At 46.1% G+C, this 18936-nt stretch overlaps 1 protein-coding gene across 2 annotated transcripts in view; it reads left to right on the plus strand.

Annotated features, from left to right (window-relative positions):
• Positions 1 to 562: 562 nt before the first annotated feature.
• Positions 563 to 18936, plus strand: part of FRYL (FRY like transcription coactivator) — a 170776-nt gene continuing 152402 nt past the window's right edge. Inside the window, exon 1 of one of the 2 annotated variants that reach the window (XM_069014158.1) lies at positions 563 to 690. The gene's annotated coding sequence lies outside the window, so the exon portion shown is untranslated. Of the gene's footprint in view, positions 691 to 1677; positions 1736 to 18936 lie in introns of those variants that run through there. The other variant, XM_069014159.1, reaches the window with a different exon arrangement.

Raw genomic sequence — 18936 nt, forward strand, 5'->3', positions numbered from 1 at the left:
TGCGCGGCCTCAGCGCCTCAGTAGCCAGGACATTTCCTTGACGTTCCCCAGCCACACTGCTGCGTGCCCATAAAGCCGTTTTATTCCCGGCTACCTTGGTGATACCGGCCTTCTTAACGGCAGCGATCGGCCCTGCTCTCGCCGGGGGCACGGAGGCTTCCTAGGGCCGCGCCCCCGCCGGGCAGGCCCGGTGCAGGGCTGCTCGGAGCCGCCGGGGGCCGGGGCGCTGCCCGGGCGGGAGCCGAGCGGCTCGGAGGGAGCGGCGCCCGAAGCACCCCAGGGGGCGGGACCGGCCGCCGCCCCAGCCTATCACAGCAATGGGAAGCGGGCAGGCGCCGCCAATCGGGGGCTCGGCTCGCCCCTCGCCGCCTCGCGATTGGCCGGAGTGTGGCGAGGCGGTGCCTCGGGGGCGGGCCGGACGCTCGGGAGCCAACGGGGAGGGAGCGCGGGGGCGGGGCCGTGTGAGTGCTGCGCGTCTGCCCCAGTGAGCGCCGGGGCCGGGCGGGGCGGTGCGTGCCAATGGGGCGGCGGGGGGGGGGGGGGGCGGGAGCTCCGCGCCGGGACGTCGAGGTACCGGAGGGGAGAGGCGGCGTCGGGATAAAGCCGGCGGGGGATGCCGGTGTCGTGTGTCGCTCGCCGGCTCCTACCAGGGTCGCTCTGAAGTGTGGGGGGAACCGCAGCCGCGCTGAGGTAGGCGGCGGCGTCCGGGGCTGTGGCAGCTTCCACCGGCGGCAGAGGTGAAGCGGCGGCGGAGCCGGAATCCGGTCGTGGCTGATCGGAGGGAGGAGGGGGCGCCTTGCCCCAACGGGAACGGAGCCTGCGGGTTGTGCTATACGGCCCCCGGCGCTGGCCCGGCCCCGGCCCTCGCCGCTTTGTTTACGGCGGGGAGGGGAGGGACGAGAGGGAGGGCAGCGTGTGGCCGGGCGGCCCTGCCCGCCGTCGCTGCGGGGGCACGAGTAGGGCGGAGACGGAGCAGGGGTCGGCGGTGCTGCGTGCGCTTGGCGCTGCCCGGCCGGCCCCCCCTGGGCTCCGGACCTCCTGCCCCGGGGAGACGGAGCCTGCCCCGATCCCCTTCGCGGCCCGCGTTCCGTCGCCTCGCGCCCTCTTCCGCCCCTTCCTCCCTGGCCGCGGCCCCACCCGTGCCTGCCCAGCCTTCTCAGCTTCCTAGCCGGCGGCCCCCGGAGCTCCCGGGGTGGGAGCGGTGCTCGCACAGCCCCGCGGGCCGAGCGTAAAGTGGCGGCGGCTGCCGCCGGGCTCGTCCCGCCCCACGCCCGCACCCGTCCGGCCGGCTCCGGCCGCCCCCCGCGGCACCGGGGCCGCGCGGCCGCCGGGCAGCCACCACCGCGGGGGATGGCGGGGCTGGGAGCGGGCCAGGCCGGCCGGGAATGGCGGGACGGAGCGGGAGGGTGGCACGGAGCCGGGCTTTGTTCCCGGCCCCGCCCCGCCTGGGGGTGCCCGGGGGCTCCGGCGGAGAAACGCGTGTCCCGGCTCCTGGTGGGGAGGGCGGCGCGGGTGAGCAGCGACGCCCCCGGCCGCCCGCGCCGCCCTCCGCGCAGCTGGCCCGCTCCCCCGCCTTCGGGTGAAACTTGGGAGACCTGAGCGGCAAAGTAGACGTGTGTGCGCGCCCTTCGCTTAGTGTGCAGCGCCTCGCTGATGGGGTCGCTCTGAGGTGCTCTTAGGACCAAGTTTGGCTTCTACAGTTTTTACAGTCTCAGATAGGCGTGCTTGTGTGGCTGTAAGTATTGTAGGGCCTTAATTAGTTTTCCCCTCTCTACTTTCATGTATATGTTTCTAGTACTTTGGTAATGTGATAATTTTTGCTGCTCAGTGGGCGGTTCGGTTTGTGTCTTGACCAGAAATCACTGTCTGGCAATCAGGGTAGCTCTAGCTAAAACATCCTAAGGAATCAGATGGAAAACTTAAAAAAAAAAACCCTGAAAACCCAACAAATCTCAAATATTTTGGTGGTCACTTATACTGAGGGAGTTGCAAAAGCGATTTGCTAATACGGTCTTGAAGGCAATCTGGAGATGAGGTAGAGAGATTTCCTTCAGAATTACAGATCTGAAATGGACGTTAGGAAAGAAATATACTAAAACAGAGAATGAGTTCTTTACTCCTTTGTGCACTGCATATCTCCCTGCTGCAGACTTCATGGAGTATATAGAGTACTTCGAGAAAGAAGGTGATTTGCTGATTGAGGGTTGAGCAAAGAGTGAAATTGACTGTAGTTTCTTAAGTATTTCCTCAACGTGTCGTTTCATCAGTAGCCTGTTTCAGTTGCTTTGCTTCTGTGTTGTTACTGTCATGCTGAGGATATGTGCCGAATACTTTAGAATCTTTGTGGAAGATCGTTGACCAAGTGCTGTAAAACCACACTGATTCTTATCTTGTGACACTGTCTCAGGAAGGAAACAAAACTCTCCGTAAAAAAAATGTGTTGCAGGTTTAGTAAGTCACGTATTTAAAGATGAGAACATTTTCACTGTCAAAAGCTTGCTTTATCTGTGTTTTTTAGAGGCCCTTAGTGGTACTTGATGGTGGTTGTTGTCAGTAGACAACCGACTTCCCTGGGCAAATTGCTACTGTGAATGACTCCTTATTTATATTCCAAAATTGATTTGGTTAAGGTCTGTGCTGACTTCTCTGGAAGTGGTATCCTTGGAGCAGAGTGGTGGTATGTTGCTTTGGGATGTTGTAGAGCCCTGTTGCTGAGCTTCATTTCAAAAGAAAAGTTGTTTAATTCTTCTGCGAGGTTAGTTAAGGTAAAGTTGGAAAATTCAACTAATTCTGTTTCTGTTTGGCTGGCCTAAGTGAACTGAAGCATGGCAATAGGTGGTTTTTGTGTAATAGCATAATACTTTTGGGGAGAGAAGTTGTAGGTTGTAGAGGCTAAGGCAAAAAGTAGAACTGTTCATTTTTCATGTTTAATGTATTAAAGCTTTGGAGAGTCATCCTGCTAGGCTTCAACAGCTCAAGAGTGGTCCCCATATGTTTATTTCACTGTGAATGCTTGTCTTTCTAATTTTGGGTGATAAAATTAATTGCTATGCTGAAAAGTTTTTGCTAATACAATTGAGATCATGCTGTCTGTATTTACTTTTTCTAAGAACTTAAGAAGATTATAATTCCCTCCAGTGGGTATGCATCAAGGAAAACAACTTGGAAAACAGTGTGTTCCACATCAGGCAGGAGTTGCCTATTTTACATCTAGCTTTGTATTTCAGGGAGTTGTCTTCATCATCTTGCCTGGTGAAAACTTCTTCATTATTGCGTAAAGGACCAAAGGACAAATTTAATTTTTTTGTCTGAGTTCCTTAGGAGACATGAAGGCAAACTTTTTGTTTCAGTGGTCTTGCATAATACAGAACATCGGTTTATAATGTGCTCCCTCTAGCTTAGAGTGCCATGAGTTTTTAGCAGTTTAGCTTACATTTAAGCCTTAGTTTAACAGAAACTATAGGTGTTGTGCAAATAATGTCAGAGGAAGGAGCTATATGCACATGTGGGTTATGTGAGTTACTGTGAGAAAAATGAGGATAATATTTCAGGGTTTGTGACCTTGTACCTGTAGTTATTGGCCTCCCTTACCAGTAGAAAATGTGATGTATCTTATCCGTCAGTGGGAGGGCAGCTGGCCTAGCACAGAGCCTCGCTGTGGTCTGCTGCTTTGTACAGCTCCTGCGTGCTTGCACCCAAACAACCTTGAACCTTTACAACTTTTGTATCTGTAGTAATCCTCCCAGGAATCACAGTGGGCTGGAGAAGTGTTGCAATGTTAGGAGGCTTTAGAATTCAGCGTTATTCTTGTCTGGTCTTGCTCTAAATCCTGATGAACTCCAGTAATAAATGTTAGCCAGACTGACTCAGCTAGGGTTGCTTCTGCCTTTTCATATTGACTAAAAGAGCAATTCTTTCTGGTATTTAGCTTGCTTATCCTCAGTGCTCGACGGTTAATTGTCTGAGTATCTGTGAACTGCCATATAGCTCTGTCTCTTCTAAGACTTGTGTTGTCCTTCCTTTCCTTCCTTCCCCTCCCCCAAATCTATTATAATCCTAATTCCCTCTGACATGAACACCTCCCAGGAAGAATTACAGAATACAATCTCAAACAGTAAGTGACCAATACCATCAGTGGAAGACATCAAAAAGGAAAAAAATCCCCTTGAGCTAGTTGAACAACAGTATTTGCTCTGGACATGCTTCAGTTTTGAGGGATTTTTGTATTTATCCCAAAGTTTTTCCTAGATTTGTTTGTGTGCAAAAATAGAAGAGGAACAAGTATTAAAAACAAAACCAAATGAAACTTCTAAGGTTGAGTTTGAGGTTCTCTGAAATGTCTAAATGTTTGGTCTGGTACAAGGACTTAGTGCCCAGAAGCTGTTGCTTTGGGGTTTTATTGGTTTGTTCTTTACATGGGTATTCTTGCCTTTGTCACCAGAAGCAACATGAATTGTTTTTTGTGGTTAGTGACAATAGTCAAAAGCTGAGCTGCATGGAGTTTGCACAGACCTTGTGACAGGAGGACCTTTCTTCCATCATTCCAGCTGCTGCTTTGACAGCTGGTCCATACAGGTGTAAGAGAGCTTTACTTTTCAAGAGCTGGGGCTGGGCTAGCCTGAAATAGCTGCAGACAAGAGTGTCTAGCAGTAGGCTTGGGACTATCGACATGCCACTAGAGTGGTGCAGCTGGTTGCTTTGGAATTAGTGTGGTGATCTATTTTCTTCTTACTCCCTGTTTTCCAGAAAATGGGAGAAGACTCCTGGCTTGGACCTTTTTTTCCCCTCTCTTCTTTGATTTTTAAATTTTTTTATTACAATTGAAGTTAGATGAGATGATCATGATAATAAAACAAGCTTTGTGTGTTTTGTCAGCTAACTATTGGAAGGCTGCTTCAGAATTAAATAACTGATACTTGGGGAATATTTGGAATATTCAGGTTATATGTTAAAGCAGTTTGTCAGTTGCAGTTGCCAACATTATTTTTTGTCTTAGGTAGCAATTCTTTCTTTTTATTGTTTGTTTCCCCTTATCTTTAGTGTGTTTCTAGAGAGTAATAGTGTAATTTTGCTAAACCAGATGAACCAGACTCTCTCTTGTTTGGGTGAGATTTCCTGTTCACCTTATCATACTAAAATGCTATCATTGCCTTCTTCATATATTAGTCTTTTTAGCATGCATTGGCCAGACTTCTATAAAGTATTCCAGTGGGACTTTATAAAGGTTTTTTAATTCTCTGGTGGGTGTATCTTGCTGGTAAACCTTAGGGATCCTGGTTTCCTTCCATAGTCCTCTCAAGGTTTCTCTTTGTCTTCATAAACTGCAACTTTTAACAAAAAATATTCCTGCTCAGGTATGTTACATTAAGGGGGAAGAGAAGCTGTAGGTTAAATGCAGCTTTAGTAAGTATCACTTTTGCCAACAGTCCTATAGTTTGGGTCCCAGTGGGCATGATGTTAGTCATAGTTGTGCAGGGAGTATTCAAGGAACTCAAAGATACCCCAGCAGCGTGCAATAGGCAAGGGAGAAGAGCACAAAGTAAAACGGTGTGTGCTGAAAAGATCCTTGTGAGGTTATGGGTAAGACGTGCCTTGCAATATGCAATCCCATTTGCTTAGCCTTTCACAAGCTTCCTGCTGCTGGAACTTTCACTGCTCGTTTTTTGTAGTAGTCTCAAGGACAATAATTGTGTAGGTTTTGCCAGCCCTATGCAGTTAAACTTGTTTGTTTGGAGTAACTGAATATAATGTTGGACATGTTTATAAAATAAGAGCTGGAGAGAGCATAAAAACTACAAATAGAGATAGTTTTGTTGTACTTGATCCAGAAGATAAGCCTCTAATAATTCAATGTGAGAGACTGTTAAAAGAGAATAAAAGAAGTGTAATTAATTTTTTTTTTTAAAGTGAAGAAATATCTATACCATAAGGCTTGGGAATGCTATGATAAAATGAGACCTCAGGAATTTGCATTTGAAGTTGATATTGCAAAGAGTGACTTTATTTCTCCACTGGTGTTGTCCAGTTTTGCAAAGTAAAGAAGCATCTTCTTTTGTAAATGCCATGCCCTAAAGCGGACTTGGAACTAACAGCAGACCTGGACAAAGGCTGACTCTCTTGAGAGGCATTAGCATGGAAGATAGTTGAAGTATTCCTAGTAATTTTCATCTGTCTTTCATGAGAATAGTCCTTATCAACACCACTTCTGCTCTTGTGCTAAATGAGAAAGCTGTTGGGGTTGTGCCCATAGCAGCTGGACATTTTGACATTGACAGAATTTTTCATGATTTTTAATTAATCTAATCTGCCAGTAATGCTGATTATGTTAAAAAAATTGCTGTAAGCAAATTTCTACCTCTGTAGACATCGTCCAAAACCAATGTCATCCGAAAAGCTGAAGAATTACTGCTCTGTGCACTGTGAGTGCTGACTGGGTGATGAGTAGTCGCTGGTCCCATGATGGCTGTTGGAGTGACTCAGGGGGCTCCTGGATACCCCACATCAGCTCATAAAGAGAAAGGAGTTGCAGATGAGTGCTCTTATTCTTGGCAGGAGTAGCAGTATGTGGAGGTCTCCCTGACATCTTCACTTGGATGTGGCAAACCTGTTTCTGTTTCTTGACACAGAAATCATGGAGATCATGCCCCATTTGCTCTGTTTCTTCAGTTTAGACCTTACCACTGCCACCCTCTTAGAAACTACTTTGGTGGTAGATATTGCATATAAAATTGGGGATCAGAGATGTTTCTTCAGATGGAGTTGATACATGTGTTTGTGTATATGTTTATACGTATTTACAGGCACCTACTTGCAGAATTGATAGGTGAATAGCTGGGGAGGGTGAGAGTGGTGGATAGGAAGTGTGGGAGCAGAAAGCTGGGTAAATAGAAGCACAAAATAAATAGAACAAGCTTTTGGTGCAGGAAACGGAGAGTTTTTACCTACACATTTCTTTAACACTTCTGTATAGTTTTGGGCCTTTGCTGTATCAGGGGAAAAAATGAGCCTTATTTAAAAGCATTTAAGAACACTTCTCTTCCTGTAAGTAGCGATCAGGCTATGATATTATAGCCTGTAATTCGAAATCTGTAAACAAACCAGCAGTTAGGCACAGATTATACTTGTATTTTTTGTGGTGCTGAGGTAAATTGTGTGCAACTGGTTTGATTGAGTTTGAAGCCCAGCCTTGTATCTCCTGTGAGAATATCTAAAGAAGGTACTGCATAGTGTATTCCATTTTATGCCATAGTGCAAGTTGTTGTTCTCTTGTCTTGCCTTTTTAAAGTAAGAATAAATAGTTCTGTTTTCAAGTATTTCCTAGTCTCCATAATTTGAAAGTAGCTTTTATTGCATGTTCCCTTCAAACCATATCTTATATATAAAACTCTTACATATAACTTACATAGTTTAAAGGCATAAAATCTTTGTGTCTCTAGTTCAGTGATACAGATGTTCCAAGTTTAAGAACTGGCATATGTTAGGGACACAAGGCATTCTGAATTTAGCAGGTGGCTGTTTGAAAACTACTATGTGATTATTATGGGAAGATTAGAATGCATAGGAGAGAGAGAAATCACTAGGGCTTTAATAATGTTTTGTGCCTAGCAACAAGAAGAATAATTCAGCTACTTTAGTGTTTATCTTATTGTTGTGCTGGAGAATGCAGACTGGCCTCATTTGAGCTTTTCTAAAAGTGAAACAGCAGTTTCATATCTCACCCTGTGTAAATACAGATTCTATGAACTGTTCAGGTTAAATGCTGTTTAAGAAAAAAGAATGGGTTGAGAGGGTCTCCAAGTACAACAAAGTCCCCATTCTGATCATTGTAGTTCAAAAGCAGTTAGCACTACTGCTTTTTATGCAGTGTTTGTATTCTGTTTCCAGAGGCCAGAGATAATTGCACTAGATTGGAATGTATAAATTGAAATGTTTTTCTGCAACTGCTTGAATACCTAAGAAATCTGCTGACTGATGTTATACTTGCTATATTATACATTATTGATGTTCTACTTCATTGTTGTCTGATCAGCATACTTGAAGAACTACTGGTGTTTTATATATAGGACCTGAGTTTAATCTCTGTTGAAGATGCTTTGAGAGGAGGAAGTGGGGAAAGCAGCTTCCTGCTTTGTTCAAGGGAGTAAAGTGGTGTGGCTTTTTTTGGCGTGAGCGGGGCAGTGGGGAGGTGTTATTTATTTATTTAATTTGTCTAGACCTTGGTACTGAATGTGCATAATGTTCATGTTGGTTCCTCCTAATGTTATATCATAACTAAGAAAAATTGCCACATTTTTCCTTGTATAGATATATGTACTAGTTTGAAAATAAACCAGTGAGAGGCACCAAGTCAGAATAACAATTTAATGGAAATTAAAGAAAAGGAAAAGAAAGTAAAAGAAAACACTGACAGAGCCAAGATACAACCTGAATCCCTACTAGGCAGGGTAGTGGTAGCAGTCTGGTGGAATGGTGGCTGCAATCCTCTGAAGTGGTGATCCTGTAGTAGAAGGGGTCTGCTCTTCCTCAGAAAGTCCAGCGATGGCTGTGTAGCTCCTGTCCTCTGGAAATCCAGTGGAGCCCGTCCCTTTGATGCTCAGAGTCCCAGTTATATCCATGATGGGATGCTTGGTTCCTCCCTCTGGGTGGAGCATCTCACAATGAGGTAATGAGTCATGAGGCCAGGTGTTGATTAGGCTCGTTAACAGAAGATAGTCCGGAGGGAGTTATCTCTGAGTCATGCAGCAGGACAATGATGGGCCATTAACAGAAAGATAGTCTGGGGGGAGGAGGCAAGGAAAACACTGCCCCACCTGATTTCAACAGCTCATGAGGATGGTAATAGAATACACCTCAACCCAGGACATTATCCACCCCTTATTCTATTACCATCTACATCATCCCAAATCAATACCTTCTTAAACTCTAAACACACATACATATATATATATATATATATACAATGAAACCCTACACACCGTTCTCACCTAAGATTAGGTCTCCCTGTGGTACACAACGGGTTTCCCCATCTTTTTGCATTACCCACCAAGTGCAACCAGGTCCTTGAGCAAAGACAATCCCACGGATGGGTTTGCCTTTGCCTGAGGTGGGATTAATCCAAACAGTCTTTCCTAAAATACCTCTCAGGTGTACCACAGGGACTCTATCTCCATCCACTGTGTGCAAGGGTTCAGACTCGGCAGGACCAGCTCGATTGATGGACCCTCGGGTATTGACCATCCAGGTAGCCTTCGCTAAGTTCGCTTCCCAATTTTTGAAGGTTCCCCCACCAAGTGCCTTTAGGGTGGTTTTAAGTAGTCCATTGCAGCGTTCAACTTTTCCGGCAGCTGGTGCATGATAAGGAATGTGATATATCCATTCGATACCGTGTTCTCTGGCCCAGGTGTTGATGAGGCTGTTCTTAAAATGAGTCCCGTTGTCTGACTCGATCCTGTCCGGGGTGCCATGTCTCCACAGGACTTGCTTTTCCAGGCCCAAGATGGTGTTCCGGGCTGTAGCATGAGGCACAGGGTAGGTCTCCAGCCATCCAGTGGTTGCTTCAACCATGGTCAACACGTAGCGCTTGCCTTGGCGAGTTTGGGGAAGGGTGATGTAATCAACTTGCCAGGCTTCCCCATACCTGTACTTTGACCATCGTCCACCGTACCACAGAGGCTTCACCCGCTTGGCCTGTTTGATTGCAGCACAGGTCTCACAACTGTGGATGACCTGTGAGATGCTGTCCATGGTAAGGTCCACCCCTCGGTCACGGGCCCATTGGTATGTTGCATCTCTCCCCTGATGACCAGAGGCATCATGGGCCCAACGAGCTAGGAATAATTCTCCCTTGTGCTGCCAGTCCAGATCCACCTGTGATACTTTCACCTTGGCAGCTCGGTCCACCTGCTCGTTGTTGCGATGTTCTTCATTAGCCCGACTCTTGGGTACGTGTGCATCCACGTGTCGAACCTTCACGGTCAGCTTCTCTACTCGGGCGGCGATGTCCTGCCAAATCTCAGCGGCCCAGATGGGTTTCCCTCTGCGCTGCCAGTTGGCTTTTCTCCAGCGAACCAGCCATCCCCACAGAGCGTTAGCTACCATCCACGAGTCGGTGTAGAGATAAAGCCTCGGCCACTTCTCTCGTTCAGCAATATCCAAAGCCAGCTGGACGGCTTTAAGCTCTGCAACCTGACTCGATCCACCTTGTCCCTCGGTAGCTTGTGCAACTTGCCGTGTGGGGCTCCATACTGCAGCTTTCCACTTCCTGTTAGTGCCTACAATTCGGCAGGAACCATCAGTGAAGAGGGCATAACGTCTTTCAGTCTCCGGTAGCTCATTATATGGTGGGGCTTCCTCAGCACGAGTCACTTGCTCTTCCTCTTCTTCAGAAGATAATCCAAAAGTCTCACCTTCAGGCCAGTTTGTTATAATTTCCAGAATCCCAGGGCGATTCGGGTTTCCAATACGGGCACGCTGTGTGATGAGAGCAATCCATTTGCTCCATGTGGTGTCGGTGGCGTGATGCATGGCAGGAACCTTTCCCTTGAACATCCACCCCAGCACTGGTAGTCGGGGTGCCAGGAGGAGTTGTGCCTCTGTGCCGATTACCTCTGAGGCAGCTTGGACTCCTTCATAGGCGGCCAAGATTTCCTTCTCTGTGGGAGTGTAGTTAGCTTCAGATCCTCTGTAGCTTCGGCTCCAGAATCCCAGTGGTCGGCCACGAGTCTCACCAGGCACCTTCTGCCAGAGGCTCCAGGACAGACCATGGCTCCCGGCTGCAGAGTAGAGCACGTTCTTCACCTCTGGTCCTGTCCTGACTGGGCCAAGGGCTACCGCATGAGCGATTTCCTGTTTGATCTGGGCGAAGGCTTGCTGCTGTTCAGGGCCCCAGTGGAAATCGTTCTTCTTGCGGGTAACCAGGTAGAGAGGGCTCACAATCTGGCTGTACTCAGGAATGTGCATTCTCCAAAAACCTATGGCGCCTAGGAAAGCTTGTGTTTCCTTCTTACTGGTCGGTGGAGACATCGCAGTGATCTTGTTGACGACCTCGGTGGGAATCTGACGTCGTCCATCTTGCCACTTTACTCCCAGGAACTGGATCTCTTGGGCAGGTCCCTTGACTTTGCTCCTTTTGATGGCAAAGCCAGCTTCCAGGAGAATCTGGATGATTTTCTCTCCTTTCTCAAATACTTCCTTTGCTGTGTTTCCCCACACGATGATGTCGTCGATGTATTGCAGATGTTCTGGGGCCTCACCCTTTTCCAGTGCAGTTTGGATCAGTCCATGGCAAATGGTAGGACTGTGCTTCCACCCCTGGGGCAGTCGGTTCCAGGTGTATTGCACACCCCTCCAAGTGAAAGCAAACTGGGGCCTGCATTCTGCTGCCAAAGGAATGGAGAAGAAGGCGTTGGCAATGTCAATAGTGGAGTACCACTTCGCTGCTTTGGACTCCAGCTCGTACTGAAGTTCCAACATGTCCGGCACAGCAGCGCTCAATGGTGGTGTGACTTCATTCAGGCCACGGTAATCCACTGTCAGTCTCCATTCCCCGTTGGACTTACGCACTGGCCATATAGGGCTGTTGAAAGGTGAATGGGCCTTGCTGACCACCCCTTGGCTCTCCAGTTTACGAATCATCTCATGGATGGGAACCACAGAGTCTCTGTCGGTGCGGTATTGCCGACGGTGTACTGTTGCTGTGGCGATTGGTACCTGTTGTTCTTCAACTCTTAGCAGTCCCACGGCAGACGGGTCATCTGAGAGGCCAGGCAATGTACTCAGTTGTCTGATATCTTCTGTCTCCACAGCAGCTATCCCAAAAGCCCAACGATGTCCTTTTGGGTCCTTGAAATATCCATTTCTGAGATAGTCTATGCCGAGAATGCACGGGGCCTCCGGGCCAGTCACGATGGGGTGTTTCTGCCACTCGTTCCCAGTTAAACTCACTTCAGCTTCCAGTACAGTCAGCTGCTGGGATCCTCCTGTCACCCCACAAATGGAAATGGGTTCTGCTCCCACATACCTTGATGGCATCAGAGTACATTGAGCGCCTGTGTCAACCAAAGCCGTGTATTTTTGTGGGTCAGCTGTGCCAGGCCATCGGACCCACACAGTCCAAAAGACCCGATTATCCCTTTCCTCTACCTGGCTAGAGGCAGGGCCCCTCTATTCCTGGTTCTGGTGCATGTTGCTCCCTTCCGGTGAGTATGTTCCTGAGGTCCCTTCAAGAGGATCAGTCATACTGTCATTCTGGTACCGTCTGGAGTTCTGTGTGCGAGAGACCGGAGCAATGTTGACTCTAGATGCGCTTCTTGTGGTAGTTGTCCCTCTTTTTAGTTCACGTACCCTGGCTGCTAAGGAGGAGGTGGGTTTTCCATGCCACTTACTCATGTCTTCTCCATGTTCCTGAAGGAAAAACCAGAGATTACCTCGTGGCGTGTATCCTCTCTCCCTGGTTGGGGGGCGCCGGCTCCTAATGGCAGAGACTCTTGTTAGTTCTGGCGAGATGTGATAAATCTCTTCCTTAAGTTCCTTTTTCAATTTCTGATGGCCTTCTTCAACCAAGCTCCGGACTTGCTCAGCCAAAAGACTTGTTTCCACGGATGAGACATGGGTGCGAAATGGGGCTGTGACAGTGTCCTCGTAAATCCTCAGCTTGTTCACCAAGACGCCCACCCTGTCCTCGCCTTCCCTCCATTGCAGCGTTGCCAGGTAACGGGAGTATATCTCTGGTCCAAGGCGTGCGAACCTCAACCACATCTGTGATGTGCACTGGACACCATCTGGGCTCTTAGGAAATCTCTCATCTTCTGAGAAAATGATCTCCAGCACAGCCAATTCCCTCAGGCACCGGATACCTTGTTCCATTGTGCTCCATTTTCCTTGGTGTACCTGGAGGTCTTCTTTACAAAGGTACCTGTCCCTGACACTTGTAAGCAGTCGCCGCCAGAGGCTGAGGGTTTCTTGGGTTCTCCCGATCCCCTGGTCAATGACCACATCCCGGGACAGAGATCCCAGTTGCCTGGCCTCACTTCCGTCTAGAATAGTGTCATTGGCTGCAGCGTCCCAGATGCGGAGCAGCCAGGTCAGGATGGACTCATTCGTCTGGCGGGTGAATTCCCTCCGCAGGTCACGCAGCTCACCCAGGGATAGTGACCGAGTGATGATCTCTGGCTCTGCCTCTTCTGCTGGGTGCGAAGGTCCTGCTGCATCCTCGTCAGTCACTATGCGGACTGACTTGCTTTTTGATTTCTTCTTCTGCACGGGGGCAACTGCAATCGGTTTAGGCTGTTCTGGTTCAGTGATGGTTTGCGTGGGGATGCTGACAGTGCTTTTGGTTCCTTTCTCCTCTGTGTCAGTCTGCGTAGACATGGGCGCTGTTGTCTTGCGTCTGGCTTCTTTCTCCTCTGTGTCAGTCTGCGTAGACATGGATGCTGTCGTTTTGCATTTGGTTTCTTTCTCCTCTGTGTCAGTCTGCGTAGAGATGGACACTGTTGCTTTGCGTTTGGTTCCTTTTTCCTTTGTGTCAGTCTGCGTAGACATGGACGCTGTTGTTTTGCATTTGGTTTCTTTCTTCTCTGCGACAGTCTGTGCAGACATGGTGTTTGTTGCTCTGCTCTTCTTCCCTCCCTCATCCTGAGGATGCTGTGCCATAGCTCTGATTCTGAGCATGGTGTACATGGTGCAGGCTGTACAGAGAAGACAAAGCAGAACTGACAGCAAGTTTATGCTATCTTTGACATCCAGAGGGAGTTCAATATTTTCAAAAACTGCTGTGCCTGGCCTGAAAGGCTGGAAGAAACCACTCTCTACTCCTCCCACCAGGGGCTGGGTGCGATTGTTGAGGAGATCCCAGAAATAGGAGCCCAGACTAGGACAGCCAAACAAAATGGAGTATATTTTCCGAATGGCATTCATCGCCTCGCAGGTTATTATGCTATAGACATAATAAACCATTAAAGCAATTCTCATACCATTCCCTGGTTTTAACAGGAGTAATACTACAGGCAGGTAGTTCCCCATGTGAGGAAAGATATAGAGAGCAAGATACAGTACCCATGCAGACAAGCTGAGCACCATGGTGAATACAAAATTGTAATTCTGACTTTCTCTCAGAGCAGGCCCCACGTTGGGCGCCAAATTATGTACTAGTTTGAAAATAAACCAGTGAGAGGCACCAAGTCAGAATAACAATTTAATGGAAATTAAAGAAAAGGAAAAGAAAGTAAAAGAAAACACTGACAGAGCCAAGATACAACCTGAATCCCTATTAGGCAGGGTAGTGGTAGCAGTCTGGTGGAATGGTGGCTGCAATCCTCTGAAGTGGTGATCCTGTAGTAGAAGGGGTCTGCTCTTCCTCAGAAAGTCCAGCGATGGCTGTGTAGCTCCTGTCCTCTGGAAATCCAGTGGAGCCCGTCCCTTTGATGCTCAGAGTCCCAGTTATATCCATGATGGGATGCTTGGTTCCTCCCTCTGGGTGGAGCATCTCACAATGAGGTAATGAGTCATGAGGCCAGGTGTTGATTAGGCTCGTTAACAGAAGATAGTCCGGAGGGAGTTATCTCTGAGTCATGCAGCAGGACAATGATGGGCCATTAACAGAAAGATAGTCTGGGGGGAGGAGGCAAGGAAAACACTGCCCCACCTGATTTCAACAGCTCATGAGGATGGTAATAGAATACACCTCAACCCAGGACAATATAGTAACAGAACTGGTCAGTGTTTTATAGTTTTTGGCACTTTTTAAAAAAGAGAATGTATTTTTAGCCTTAACAGGCTGTTAAGGGAGAAAATGTTCAACATAAGATGTTGATTTTTTAATCGTTCATTAATTTCAGGTGCTTGAACCCTGCTAGATGCTGATCTCCAAAAGCTGATTGAATAAAAAGGGATTGTTTGTTTTGGTTTGAGATACTTTCAAAAATAGGAAATTGCCAAAAGCAGTTTGAAGGTGTGATATAAGGTCCTGTTCTTTGGATCTAATTTATTTCGTTTCATGCTTATAGGCTCACTTTTAGTTTAGCTGTGCTTGCAATTTATTTTGTAAAAAGGGAAAAAAGGAGTTTAGTTTCTAAAGTCATTTAGCCTTTTTTGCCTTTTCTCAGTTGTTGCTATAGTGGTGGTTGTGCAGAGGTCAGAGTTTAAAGCTCCTTGCCTACCTGGCACTCTCATGGAAGTTCTCACTTTTCCTGTGGCTGAAACTTTATTAATATAGATGATGGTGAGCAGGGGTGTTCAGATGAATGCAAACACTCCAGACACACTGTTGTGTTTTACTGTTGCAGGCAGCGGTGCATCTGAGGAAAAGATGATGGTTGTTGCTCTTGAGAAGGGTCTGCTGTTTTCCCTTCCTAGCACACATGAAATAAGGCACACGGGTGATTATGATAAATTCTAGGGGACATAACTGCATATTACACAGACTTGGTTTTAGCTGTTTGCCTGGTGGAAGCAACATTCCTTTAAGGTAGTCTGAACATCTGGATTAACTACAACCTCTGATACTAAGAGGGAAGAACTGTATTTTCTTGGTCCTCTGCAGATCACTTGCAGATTGAGCACTCTTATTTTGCAGTTTCATGAAAAGCAGCACAGAAATACTTTCTCTTGCATTGCTAGTCCAAATTTATAGTTGGTGTAATAGAAGATAGCTAAGGTCACTTTTGGGGGGGGCCTAAAATATTTGGTTCTGTACTACAGCTGAGGAAACACTCCTCTAAATCAAGAACCAGAGAATAGCAGGGGTAAAGGAGCAATGAGAGGGCATTAGCACCACGGGAAGGTGTAACTGCATCACTGGTTTCTGAAGGCAGTAGGTTCCTTGTCTTGTGGCACTAGTAAAGGCAATTTTTCTAATGAAAATAATCTGAGAAACTGAAAAGGTTGTAGGCCTAGATGAAAATATCCATTCTGAATTTTGGCATAGTCCTAATACTTTGAAATTAGATTCCAAAGGATAAAAAAGTTAAGATTCAAAGAACAGGCAGGCAGGGTTTGTGGCCCTGGCCCGCTGGATATGATTTGGGATTCACTTCCTTTTCATGCTAACTAAGGAAAAGAGAATTCAAATAACCCATTTTAAAATAATTATTACACATTTAGTACCAAGCCCTCCTAAGTTTATCTTGCAAATCCTTCTTCACTGCAAATGGAAGTTCAATTTTCAATTGAACTTTGTCAGTTTGTAAATGGAGAGCTATTTGTAATTCTTGGGAGAAAAAAGTGTTGAACCAGTAAAACACATGTAGTTCTCAAGTGCAGGTGGTTGGATATATTCCAAAGTTTTGTTATGACAGAGATAAGCAGTGTTTTCTTCTTTTCCCATGAATCCTCTTAGGTGATCTTGATATACCTTGTGAGTGTTACCTCATTTCCATATCAGTTATGTAAAAGCTGAACCTACATTAATTTCATGCCAATGATCTATGCATCTTCCAGTTGCAATATTTGTATTTAATGAAGTTCTCCCTGCCCAAGTCCCCTGAAGGGTTGGATTTTGTATTCGTGACCCTCTGTCTTTCCTGTTTACGACTTTTGTAGTTCCTCACAGTTAATTGATCAGCAGCCACCCAGCCTCACTGGTTGTGTGGATTGTGGAGTGGGAAAAAACCTTACTTTTTTTTCAGTAAGGAGATGGTTGGTGAAATTGGGAGAATACTGCATGACTACTGTGTTCTTGACAGCATTTAGTAACACTCAGTTCATTATGTACCATTTTAAATTTGTGGTGTTGATTGTTGTTATATACTATTAATATACTTAAAACTTTTACAGGAAGCAAAAGAACCAAGTTGTTACTAAAAATCTGTTGATATACAGTGTGCCAAGCTTCAATAAGGAAATGGAGTATATTTGGGTATGAAGAAGGAAACTTCATTCCCCCTCTTTATTCTTATGGCATCCAATTTTATGAGGTAGTTAGCTTAAAAGTGGCTTCTGTAATATTCAGGTGCCCTCAAGCTCTTGTTTTTGCTATTTCTGATGTCAGTCACCAGTATCACTTATTTGAGAGGACAGCAAGCCGTAAGCTCAGTATAGTCTAGTAGTGCAGGCTATTGCTGAGGAAAAGGTTGGGAGAACAAGGGAACTGGTCAGCCACTGGAAATATTTCAGCCCTCTGGTATCATTTCCCAGTGCTGTAGTGGAAAAAATGAGTAATTAGTTTGTAACAGGGAAGTCTTGTATATAGTCAATATGTTGTATAATAAATCTAGTTTATAGTTACAATGTTGTTTTCTTCCTTCTACCCCCTGGTAAGTTGACAAGAGGACAGGCAAGCTCACAGGGGGTGGTGTGTTGTCTTAGGAGTGCTTGTGACAGCAGGTTACTTAGCTCTAGAAAATGCTGAAGTTACAGGCCAGCCACAAGTTTGGGTGACCATAGTGCCATTCTGTAAATGTTTGCCCCTAAACTTCAAAATTCTTGTTGTAATTTTTAAAACGATGTCTTAAAAACTGATACAGTGTGTCTCTGCCTTTATTCTACCTGTGTAAAAGCAAACAGTGTGTTGAAGCCTGGTTAGGGTTTGTAGCATGGAAACACCAATTACTTCTAGCAGTTGGCTAAAACTATTAGTATTTCTTTCTTTTGAAGTATCATCTTATTAAATCTTTTGGGCCAGTAATTATAAAGAAGGCCCTAATTTAGTGTGTTGTACATATCTTTCTAAATGAACGTGCTGATACTTTGATTTCCTGCAACATCCCTGAAGTTTTTGGAAGTGATCTGCTGTACCACCTCTCCCACACTTAGCATTGGCAAAAAGTATGCTGAATTGGAGCATCTTAATTGCTGCTCAAAAGGTAAAATTGAGTTCTGTCTTGCATAGTAGCCAACATTTTAACAGCTACTCTGTGAATATAATACAACAGCTTGAAAATAATGCTCTTTAAACACACCACCACCCCCCAAAAAAAGTTTATGTAATAAAAAGTTACATGTGCTGTTACTTGATCAGGTTTGAGGTTGGCTGGATTTTTAGTTGCATTTTCCAATTCAGGTTGTTAGAGGAGTTCTCAATTCTTTTAGATATAAAAGCTTAGAGGTAGCATCAGTTTTCTTTCAACTGGTTTTTGAACCTTATGATAGCAAACCTCTTGTACTTTCAACTTCATTATGTTTCTTTTTTCATGTTCTACTTCTTAACTTTTCGTCTTCCATCGGAGTGAACCCCAAACACTGAAACTGCGCCTGTGTGATACCTTTGACTTCAAATCTGGGAAAGGATAGTTACATTTTAACTTGTCAGCTGTGGTTAGGAAATGAAGCCCAATGAACCGACAATATGCTGTAGCTACTGTAAGCTTCACTGGCATCTGTTGGAGACTTTTGACCTTTTTGCTACCTTTACTGATACTTTATTTTTCCTGTAGTCGGAGTTAATCTGATCAGATTGATTCTGTAGAATACCTCAGGTTGTAGTCAAATTCAGCTGTAGTTCTACTTGAAGTTCTGAGCAGGAGCTACAATATAAAATTCATTATTGCTCAGTGTGTACCAAAAAACTCGAGTACATTGCATGGGTTTTCCCACCCTCTGGGCTCTTTCCAAACAGTCTGCCAGCTGAACTGACAGTACCTTCCTAAAGCTTGGATGATCAAGTCAGTTTTCAGCTTAACTTTATCTCCTTGCTTAAGCAGCTGGGCTGTTGGGTGGTGGTGTGGTATGAGAGTGAGATGGAATCTGATGAGGTAAAGAAGGACGATGTGTTTGTAGATGTTTGCTTTGAAGGCAGCAAGCAGGGAAGCCCCTAAACAGAACGGATTATGTACCTGTGAATGTATGTTTTGCTTGAGATAGTGAGCTAAAGTCAACATATGCCAGGGTGGACTTCTGTCTGGGTATTCTTTCAATTCTATGAAGGGTAATAAGGCATGGGTTTGATTTTGTTAGAGTGCTGCTCACAGTGAGTGTATTTGGGGAGGAGTTAAAGGACAGCTG

Source organism: Aphelocoma coerulescens, chromosome 4 (genome assembly GCF_041296385.1).
Source record: "Aphelocoma coerulescens isolate FSJ_1873_10779 chromosome 4, UR_Acoe_1.0, whole genome shotgun sequence".
NCBI classification, from domain to species: Eukaryota; Metazoa; Chordata; class Aves; order Passeriformes; family Corvidae; genus Aphelocoma; species Aphelocoma coerulescens.